This window comes from Apis florea, unplaced genomic scaffold, assembly GCF_048593485.1.
Source record: "Apis florea isolate Af1SG1 unplaced genomic scaffold, ASM4859348v1 contig_2899_pilon, whole genome shotgun sequence".
Lineage (NCBI taxonomy): Eukaryota > Metazoa > Arthropoda > Insecta > Hymenoptera > Apidae > Apis > Apis florea.
This window is the reverse complement of record NW_028256666.1, coordinates 553,242-566,067: the sequence shown is the minus strand read 5'-3', so window position 1 is coordinate 566,067 and position 12,826 is coordinate 553,242.

The window sequence follows — 12,826 nt, the reverse complement described above, 5'->3', positions numbered from 1 at the left end:
GAGCATGGATTCAAAATATCAACATTCATAAACAAATTCCAATTAATCAGCACATTTGTCCCGATTTCCTTCGAAAAATGTCCGTTGCGATTCATATTTTTCATAAAAAAAAAGAAATAAAAAAGTTATGGATATACAGCAGTAACATCGATATTAAATAATTGATAAATTAATAAATTAAATTTACAAGTTTTAATGTATATATCGTATATACATAATAATAAATATCAAAAATCATAACTATTTTTATATACCAATGACACTCTTATATACGAACATAATAAAACATAAATTCTTTTAAACATTTCGTCTGATTCTGAACGTAACTCTAATTCAATCTAATCATTCGAAGTTCGAATTCGATAAGAAATGTATAATTGCATAATTTCTTTTTCAATTGTTCATAGATTATATTTTGAAGAAAGGCGATAAAACGAGAATGTGCGATATGATATTATCATTACACCAAAAATTGGCATCCAAATGTTGTTTCAAAAGACATCATGCAATACTGAAACCGTCTTCTGTTTTATTGCATTGTATTTCTTAGCGAATTTATCAATGTTTAAACAATATAAACACATATTCTATTTTATTTCATTTATTATTATATTTCATATAACCATATTTTATTACCATATTTTTTAAATTATTTTTATTAGTTTTAGTCACTAGTTTTATCATCATTTCATACTGATGATAATAATCCAATTAGCTGACATATTTGATTATCAAATATACCTCTATTCCAAAAATAATCAGAATTCTGTTGTATCAAGTTTTAACCGATCGATAATATTGTGTATCTTGGAAAAATATTTTGAAAGTCTTGACCAAAGGCGGTAGCCATAGTTCAATTGTTCTTTTTTTCTTTTTCATAATTAAATATGAATTTTATTTGTTAATCTATTCGATCCACATTCGTATTTTGGAACAATGATTTTTTCTAAAGGAAAATTATGAAGTAATTTTTTTTATTTAAAGCATGCTTCAAACACATGATAAAATGATTAAAATCCTCCTTGATAAATTGATATTTTTTCGAGTGATCATTATATTCTAGCAAGAATATTTTTATTTTTCGTTAAAACAAAAAATATAATAATTAACATAAAAATGAAATCAATACGCATTTTTATTAAATTTATTCGTTAATCAAAATTGCAGATCTATAAAGATTCATGACATAGTAATCGTGCAATTAACAAAAATCATAATTATACATCTAGCAGAAGAAAATGGCATTATTTCGTTCCCTGATATACTCATTGGATGTCTCCATTAGATGTTACGTTTATATATAACGTTCTCTCAGCATTTATTACGATGTTGAGATGATGAAATTAAGTTCAAATCGAGGAGGAAACGAAGTTCCATGTATTTTGTTTAAAATACAATAATAATAACTGTCAATAAATAAATTTCGTAGTACAAATATTTTTGAATAGCTGATTCTCAGTGATTTATAAATAGTTATAAATCAAATCGAAAATATGATGAAATGACAATAACAACGTGAAAATAATTTAAAAAATGATAAATGCGAATAATATAATAAAAATATAAAAATAAATTGATAATTGAAATACAGAAATGTATTATAAAAACATTAACAACACTTCAAAGCTTCAAAACCCAAAATATTATTCATTTTCGATAATTTTGTGAAAGATAAAAGATTTATTCTAAAGATAAAATTAAAAAATTCAAAATTATTTTAAATATTCATTATTGGAAATTATTGAAATATTGGATTTCAATTATAGTTTTATGTACGTCAATAGATGTATCTTTATTGTTCCATTGTATCATAAATATTTATAATATTAAACCATATATTGTTTGTCTATGAAAAGATGACAAGTAAAAAAAAATATGAATACTATTATCTGACATTACCTAATATTCTTAATTATATATTTTCATAATTGATTGAAACAATAATCGAATTATTTGACGAAGAAAACAAATGAATGTATGGAGTTGAAATCAGAACGATATGATGACGATGACTTCAAAATATTGGCGTAAATTCATAAACAGAATGTTAATTAACAAATCTTGTGTCCTCATTAGTTTACAAGAATCCATTATTATGTCAACACGCTATTATTGACATAATAAGTAATATATTCAGACGAAGCAAATGGAAATTTCCTGTTTCTTCTTTATCATTTTATTTGTTATTTTTTCGTGAACGAAGTGTATACTGAATATTTTAATGTAAAATTCATAACAATTAAAATTTTGGTAAAAATTTTTAAAAAATAATTAACTCCTTGGTATATTATGAATCGTGATCACAATTTTGAATCATATATTAAACAATAGATATTTTTATAATGAAAATAGCAGCGAAATAAAAATTAAAACTTGAAGAATCTAAAACTTAAAAAGAGAGAATTAAAAAAAAAAATTCATTGTCACAATTGTGATTCAATTTGTATCATTATGTCACGAAAGTTTGTCATGATTTTTATAATTTGCAAATTTGCAATATTGTTTTATATTTTCTACAATTTTTTAAATAAAATTTAATTAAATCACAAAAAGTTAAAAAATCGAATAAGAGAAAAAACAAAAAAATAGAAGGAATAACAAAAAAACATTAACAATGCTTCAAAACTTTAAAACTCAAAATATTATTCAAACAGTGAAATATTAGATACTGGAAAAAATTCGTACGGATTTATAAATCAAATTTCAAATACTGGAACCTTCTTGCAATTTTATTTGACAGAATGGTAATTATTTATTTCTACAGTTCTTTAAATATTACATTAAATTTATATATTCCTTTTTTGTAAAAAAATTTGAAGAGAATATTTGGAAAGAATGAATTAATTATTAATTTCACATCATTAACATTTTTAAAATTTTTATTTGCATAAAAAGATGATAATTATATAATAATCAGAATTGTAAAGAAGATAAAACAAAACTTTTCATTCGATATCCTTTACTTTTTAGAAAGTCAAAAATAACGTATAAAATGGACAACTTTTCCCTCACCTTCTTTACTATCAATATCGATTCTTTTATTAATTATTTCATATTCTCTATTTACCTTATTATATGCTATATTAACTGCTATATGATTGTGAATATATATACATGTATCTCCATTACCATTATTCTTCTGCTATTAACCATTCCATATTCTATTGTTTTGTGAATATGTATATACAATACATATACAATATATATTCCTATATCCTCCTATGTAGCACAGTAATGGAAAACACAAAAGAGGATATTGCTCTACAACAGGCCAAGTTTCATGAGTCAACTACGTGAACTTTCTTCTCTTATTCAGAAGAGCTATAAGAAAATAGCTCTAAACAATTTCTTTTTCACATGAATCTCATTAGATATAGGTAACTTCTTTCCAGTCATGGTTTCACAATATTATGTGAAGTGCCAATTTCTTCACTATTAATCATTCCATATTCATATATTGTCCTTATATTATATACAATATAATATATAAACTTTTAGCTTTCTTTCTTCTACACTTTATTTAAGGAGTATATACACACAGGAAAATACACACATAAAAAGAGTTACCAGTTGTCCAGATTTAAATCATTTTTATGCGATTCTTTCATTAATACAATTTTCTCCATACATAGTACATATGTGTTTTACAATATTTACTGCAATATTTTCAGATTTAAAGTCATTGGGAATTTTCATTTTTTCACTATTTATTTTTAACTTTATATAAATAAAGAGATATTGAAAGAAATTTAAAGTTATACATACAAAATTACATCATGTATAATGTAATCATGAATGTAATTTTCTTATTAATACCAATTTCATGCATTAAACTGGAATTACTTACTAAAATCCAAAATTTTGTTTCATTTTTAACAAGAAAACCGCATGAAGTTTTTCCAATATCTAATAACATGGGAAATAATAATAATTCTAATAATAGCGACATGACAAGAAACCATGTGAAATAATTAATTATAGAGAATGATGAGAGTAAAAATATATAAGATCTAAATGTTGTATTCTGGTTTTAGAAGAAAAGAAGACAACAAACCAATTATATAATTTAAATATATTGGATAACAAAAAGTTTCTATTTTAAATCAGTTGAATGAGAAATCAGAATTTTTAAAATATTTTCTATTACATTTGACAATAAATTTTGGAAAATAATTATTATTCAAACAAATCGTTACGCACATTATGAACGATGAGGAAAGAAAAAAAAATTAAATGATATTTGATACTTAATTATTTGCAAGAAAATAAAGATAAAGATTTCAAACTTATTTTGATGATACAAATAAAAAAATCAAATATCTAAATATATTGATCTAAAAGAACAATATTAGAAATGCTTATATTAGATAAAGAATAATGAATTTCGATAATTTTCGAGATTTTTATATTGTTCAGATAATGGCTATTGTTCAAAAATGATTACGTAAAATAAAATCTTTAATAAAATGAGAAATTTAGAGCAATTTATATATCCGATGATTGCATTAATAACTGTGAATTCGTAATAAAATATAAGGAACAATTACAACAACAAATTAATATATTTTATAAATTTAATCCGTTTAAAAAAGCGAGATTTAAGATCAAATTTTACAAATTATGTACGTATTGATTTTGAAATGTACATAGACAAGAAAAATTGATGCAATTGATAATGCAACATTACCATAGAATTATTAAAATTCATTCTGAATAAAAAATACATTTTATTTTTTAAGAATTCGTACTCTCCACTTAGTCTTTTTTTAAAATTACACAAACAAAAAACAATCGCCATCAAAATAATATGAAACAATCGACAAAATATAGCAAGGAAAATTGAAGATTATATATGGAGAAATACCAATGATTTGTTAGTTTTCAGATAATTACGACATATTTTTGAGCAAACAAATCGACAATTTCAAAAAATATTAAAATATTGTTGAATAAAATAAGAAATGATCATTAAGGTTAAATGTTGGTCTGTTTTTTCATTATGAAAAAATTCCTGAAAGGAGATCGAAAACTTTTTGTAATTCAATTCAATATATACAAGAAAGAAAATATATATTGATTACAGAATAAATAGAAACAGAATAACAAAGATAATTTAATTTAATGTAGTTCATTATTTAATTTTTTAATTATTTTAATTTAATTTTATAAAATGTTCAACTGGCTGACAATGAAAAATACGGAATATCTCATCAAGGAGAAGCATCTTTTCGATTTCAGGTGAAACATTGGACATATTCTCAATATATTATATTGAACTGACATTGCAGAAAAAAAAAGGACGTGCAAAATTTGTTCTAAATATACGAAGCAAAACATGAAAATACATGTAAATTTTTTTTCTTTGCATCTATCTCTGTTTTTAAAAAAATCTCACCACGCAAAATTACTAATTTTTAGAGTCGTGTATTAACAATCGAAATTTTTATCGTTTGCTTGATAATTAATGGTTATCCAGAGCATAACTTTTTCAGATATCAAGTAGAAAATGATTATTTCACTTTCATATTTTTTTAAAATTTTTAATTTTTCATTTCTAACTTGGTAACCATTTTAAACAATTTATGTGAAACAATTATATAAATTATTATATATTCTTATTAATGAAATTTGATTATCAATATACATACATGATCTATAAAATTTAGTTTTTCGAGACTCTATTTTTTGATTTTTAGTTCTTGGAATCGTTTCTGACTTCGTTTGATGACCAAAAAAGCGATATAATAGAAATTTATATAAACAAAGCATAAACCAATATATGATTCTTTGCAATTAAGATAAAAACATACAATAATTTAATGAAAAAATAATTTTTTAAATTTTAAATTTAGATAATGTGAAAATTATCAATAAAAGAATTTTCAAGTTAAGCTTATATATTTTATGTGAAAACGATTATAAATTTAATATAATTAAATAGTATAATTATAAAATATTATATTATATTATATAAATATCAAAATTATAATATATGATATTATTTTAAATTATTTATGATAGGCAAAAAAAGATACATTTGGATACATTATTGGGAGAAGACTTTTCTAAAAATTAATTATCTGAAGTAACGAAAATGAAAATTGGATTTAGCAATCACAGAAAAAATCATTGAATGATAAAATTTTTGATTTTGATTAAATTATCATTGAAAATGAAGCGAATAAAACAATAATAATCAAAAAATTAGAGAAACGAATATAAAAATTTAGAAACTCAAGGTAATTCTATACTAATATTTTTGTAATGTAACCAAATAGAATAAAGAATTATGTCCACGTTTACTATATTCCATATTCAAATCCATATTTGAATATTATTGAATATTATTAAAATTATCATGAATATTCACATCAATATACTCAAGCATTATCGATTTTTGATATATTTTATTTTTTCAATTGATATAATTGAAAATTATATATGTTAAAATTATAATATATGTTTCATAATTATTTATGAAAGATAAAAATATAAAAAGATTATTATCTATGCGAAATATAACTACAAGAATCCAACAAAATTGTTGAACATGAGAAAATCTTAGAGAAAAGTTCATCATTAGAAATATTGATTACAACTGGTGTAAATAATTCCAATTTCGATGATACGTCTGAAATGAAAAATATCATTTCCTTAATAGGTCAAATATGATTTCATAAATATTCTAACAAGGAAACATATCGTATTTACACGTTGATTTTAGAAGAATCTTTGTCACTATTTATGTAGAAGATTAAAAAAAAAAAATATTTGTCATCTGCTGACATCCACTATGAAGATGAAATCAACCTTGATTGAAAAAATATTTTTTGAAATATCTTGAAAACTAGATAGCATTTGAAATTTTTTTTTTTTTTAATTACATAATTTTGAATAAGAAATTCAATCACATAAAAAAATTTTTAAAAAATTAATTTTGTTGTGCATTATATTAGAAATTTAGATTTTTTGAAACATTGAAACAACATATCTGTAACTAACGTGAAATAAACAATTCATTCAACATTATATATTAATGACTGCATTTCAAATATATATATATATATATATATTTTTAATGTAAATTGATATTTAATGTGATTTTTCCAAATGTGAAATTTATATGTGTCAAAAATAATATTTGAGAATATTGATTTATTTTTCACTTTTAAATAATGTTATCCTATCAGATTGTATTGTATTGTATTTTTAATTAATTTCTGAACTCTAATCACAATTATAAAATTTATTATTGTCAAATATTATTTTTTATGTTTTGTGGATTTTAACTAATTACTAACACAAAATTTACAGTTGTCATATTTAAATCAATCGAATATGATGACAAATCGCAATTTTTATCTTTCTTCAAACTATATTGTATGAAAAATTTCTACAAATTGATTATTATATTAAATACGAATATCAATTTATTTAAAAAAATAAGATATTATTATTTAAAAAAATATATTTGAAATGCAATTTTATTAGAGAAAGAATAAATAAATTTTATAAAATATTTTAAAAATATATTTTCAAGCCTCAACTTTGAAAAATTAAGTTTATGATGAGAATCGTTCTCTTATGACTCTTCTAAAAAGATGAAAAGAGATACAAGCCACAGCAATTGCGTAGCCTTAACATATATTATACAAGATATATTAATCGTTATTTTCATTTTTAAATGAAAAATCAAATAAGTATCTAATAAAAATTGTAATAAAAATAGCCTCAAAAACTTTTTATATACTTTTTTATATTATAATTTATTAATATTTTACCAAAAAGTAATGATATACAATATGTTAATATGTTCAGAAATTATGTTTACATTTATGGAATGAAATATCGTCACCGTGTTATTGAGAAAACAAATAAATCATCATTTCTTAAGTTAATTTCTTGAGTTAAATGAACTTGACTTTTTTATGTCATATAATTCTTCATAAAAATATATATATAGCAATTAGTAAACATTTTTCTAGAATTATGTTTAAAAAGAAAAAATAATGCATGTAAAAGAGATTATGAACAAAATAACATCATTAGAGGGACTACAGGGACACTATAGAGACAAATGGATGTCAATACATATCAATGCATATCAATACAGAGTTTTTAATATTCTAAATCTTACACTGAATATAATTTTATATTATATAAAGACGAATATAATTTTTCGAAAAAAAAAATGTATTTCATTGTTAAGTATAAACAATGAAGAAAAATTCAAAATTCATATTAAAATTCATATTAAAAAATTACAAAAATTTGATTTTACACTGATACGCGAATGCATAAAATCTATGATATCTAATTTAGCTGAAAGATTGTATATGAATCATAAATTTAATAAAAAAAGTTAAGCTATATAATGATTAAGCTATACGTTTCTAAAATGATTTCCTGACCTCAGTCAAAAAATCTGAAAATGTTTCATTAGTTCTCTATCAGAATATAAATAAAATGAAATGTTATTACAATGTTATTAGAGAAATTTAAAGAAATTTCGGATCTAATAGAGCGGTCAATAGTAACATTATATTTCAGTGAATCATTGTTTAATAATAATACGATCTAATTGGTACTTAAGCTTAATTTTGAATTTAATTTGAATTTAAAATATATTTTATATTCTATATATTTCAAGAATTTTAAAGTTTGAAAACAATTATATGATTTTTTTTTATAATTATTACCAATTATTGATTATTGATCACAAAATGAATCACAAGAAAAGATTTTATATTCAAATCAATTCAATAGCTTGCAAAATGTAATAAAACTTTGTATAAAATGAAATGTTTTGTATGAAAGAAGATATTATAAATAGATAAGACTGAACTAGCATCTAGCTAAAGCATATAAATTTATTATTAAAGCATGTAATTTAAATAACATGAGTTATAGAAAATCTGTGCAAAATAAAGAATAAAGAAAACTAATATTTTTTAAATAGAACAAAAAAATAAATAATATATTATATATTATAATTTATATTGAAATAATAAAATATATTTCTATAGTATATTTTTAACATTTTATATTATATTATAAATAATAGTACTTGTTCAAAAATTCTGAAAAAATGTATTTTAAAAAAGAGAATGAAAAAATATAAGTTATAGCAATTGAAAAAAATGTTATTAAGTAATGGTTAATAAAATATATTTTTATTACGAAATAGAATATTTTCATTTCATTTTGTGTAAATGAAAGCATTGATGTTTGTATTGAAAAAAAATCAAAATATGAATCAAAAATCTTTATATTTTATAAATAATATTATATTATATTATATCTTTATATATAAATGAAGGAAAAATTCAAAATATTTATTGAATTATTTTAAAAGAACGAATATTTTGAAAGAAAACATAGTTGAATATTTATATAAATACTATGAGCATTCAATAATTAAATATAATTTATCAGTAACTAATATTGTTGGGATTAATACTGATACTGTAAATTAAAAAATTCATTTACTTTCTGTTTATTATAAATAAGGGAATAAAAAAAAATCATATTTTCTTTGTATATTTTTTACAAATATTTCGAGAGTTAAAATCGACTGCCAATTATAAAAAAATTTTTTAATCTTATCCTTTATAACATATTTAAAAATCATCAAAATCCATGAAATCATTATTCATCAATAAGTTAATTTAAATTTATAATAAATGAATCGAATCATATTTAGACGAGATATCTAGATATTTTTAAATTAAATTTAATAAAAATTTAAAATTAGGAAAATAGAAAATTAAATTGAATTTATTTTCTTTATAATCATATTCATCTTTGTAAAAAATTAAATATATTATTTTTAATTAATTTAATAATATATAACATAGAAAACATTGATCAACTTTGTTAAAAAATAATGTTATTTAATTTATAAATATATATTTATATTTAAATATATAAGTGAATTTATATATTAAATAAGATATATTTTTTAATTAATATATGCATAATTAAGGATTAAAAAACTAAATTAAATGGTGAATAGAATAATTTTATTTCATTTTTTGATTATTAAGTATTTTCATGACAATAAAAATATAAAATACTAGTATGAAATAATTATATATAGAACATTATATCCAAGAATAATAAATTATTAAAATCAAGACATTAAAATTAAACTAATATTTTTTTGTATAATGATATATTCAAAATTTTGAATATTTTATAAATATACTAAAAAATAATTCACTTCAAAATGAATAAATTTTTACTTAAAAAAAGTGGATAATACTTTATTTCATATGAATCATAAAAAAATCTAATTATTAATAAATCAAATAATTGATTTATTAATACTTTATTAAAAATACATCTTATTATGCATATCAATCAAACTATAATACTTAAGTAAAAATATTTACTAATTGCTCAATAAATGTTGCCTTTTATAATTTTTTTCTTAAATATATATTTTCTTATATCTTTAAACTTATATATATTTAAAATTAAATTGAAAAATTATTTTTTCTCATAGCTTTTTATTTCTCCTATGAAAATTCATTTTTAGACTTTGTATAATTTGTTCTTAAGATTTTTAAAAATACAACAAAATATTTTTTTATAAGATTATTAAAATTTAATATAAACAAATTTAACTTTAAATATGTCATTTAACATATTTTTATTTAACATATACGAAACTTTTATTTTAATCACTTGAGATAAAAAAGAAAATAAAAATAAATATATTCACAATATTTTATTTTCTAAATTGTCCAAAACAAATTCCAAAAAATTATAATCAATTATTAAATTATAATTAATTAATAATCAATTATGAACATTAACAATTATAAAATTATGAGCCATTAAGCTACAAGATTGCAGGTTATAATAAATTATAATAAATTGTAACATTGAAGCCATTTTTATATTACAGTATGTTCTAACATATATAATGAAATTAATTGAATTTTTTTTTAAATATAAACAAATAATATACTTACTGTGAAATGTAGTAATAGTATAATAGCACATAATAATAATAATAAAATAACACTATAATATAAAATTCTTGAGAATTCTATGTTTGAACCACATGTTACTTATTTTGTTTTTTCTGAAAATCTTAACTGTTAGATAAAAAACTATCCCACGTGCGTATAATTTTATCAGAAGAAACATTAAATGTAAAAGGTTATGACAAATTATGATAAAATATGACTTCAAATTAGAATAAGGCACATTATTATACATTATTATACTTAATAATGTAATTAAACTTATGTACATTATTACATTTATATAAAAAATATAGAAACTAAAATATCATAAGAATTCGATAATCTAGATAGATGTTTTTACATTAATGAGCAACATTTGAAATCATATTAACATTTTATATTCGTTTTTATATTATATTGACTATAATAAATTTGTTTAACAATTTTTATCAATTATAAAATATTTAGATTATATTTGAAATTGTTTTTTTCATTCTTACCTTCCCCTTAACGTGCTCTTAACTATAACGGCCAAAAACGAAGGACACTATATAGATGCGAGAATTGGAACCAAGGCGCCCTCAACGAGCTTTTTTATTAGCTAGTCGTAACTGAATCTGAAACAGAGTTGCCAAATAAGGATCTAGATTTTCAACTTGACATCTCACTCTAATTTGAGAGTAATAAAAAACTAAACTAGGGAATATTAAGTCGTTAAAAAAGGAAATATTTTTTGATTTACAAATAGAGAAGTTTTCGATGCTTTTGATTTCTAATATGACTTATATTGTACAAAATATAACGTATATATATACTATATAATAATCGTGTGTGTCATCTACATTATACATTTATACTATACATATGTATATACATCTATACTATTTATATATAATATGTGTATAGTATGCAAAATATAGTCTAATTTTTTATATATGATTTAAATTTGATTATATGAAGTTTTGTACTAATGATAGAATTCTTATTTTATCTGTTGTTTTTTTTTTTTTTCATATTAGAAAAAATGTTATGATAGAATGTTTGGTTTGAGGAATTCCAATATTATTTTTAATATATATGAATTAAGTTCAACTTCTTTAAGAGAGTAAAACTTGATTGTTTCAATTTCTTAATCGCTTCTTAACTACTGTATAGATTCTATATAGATTCCAAAAAATGCTTTGCATTTACACATATTCTTATTCAATTCTTGATAGAAAAACTGCTAAATTAATAGTTATTTTTATACTTATTTATTTATGATTTAATATGTTTTGAGAAGTTGAGATTGATAACAATAAATCATAAGTGTGATAGAATAGAATCATAATTTTCTATTGTTATCATAATATAGATTAAAATATTTAGTTTTTTTAAAAGTTTCTTCTTTATGTAGGTAGAGATTTGTATCTTACTATATTTAATTTTTTGATTTGGTTGATCTAAATCTATTAAAAGTATTTTGTAATTTTCTAATTACCTGATAATTGCCAGTTTTCTGGGATTTCCTTAAGTAAAAGTATCTATGCTATGATAATGTAAATTCTTATTCAAGTTTGTTTTATTATTATTTTTTTTAAATATTTGTAGTTGTATTGGTTGGCCTTTTTTAGTTTAATAATTGGATTATGCTAAGGAAATTAACCCAGATAATATAGGAATGTTTTGTATATTAGTCGATTATGTCTATTGCTATTTTTGAGAGTTATTGCTTTTATTGTTAATATTTTTGGTCAAACTTAAGGATATAATTATATTTATTTTCAGGCATATGTAAATTATTCCAATAGAGACCTAAATATGCTTATATCTTTCGTTTCTGAACCAATAAATATGTGTATATGTGTATA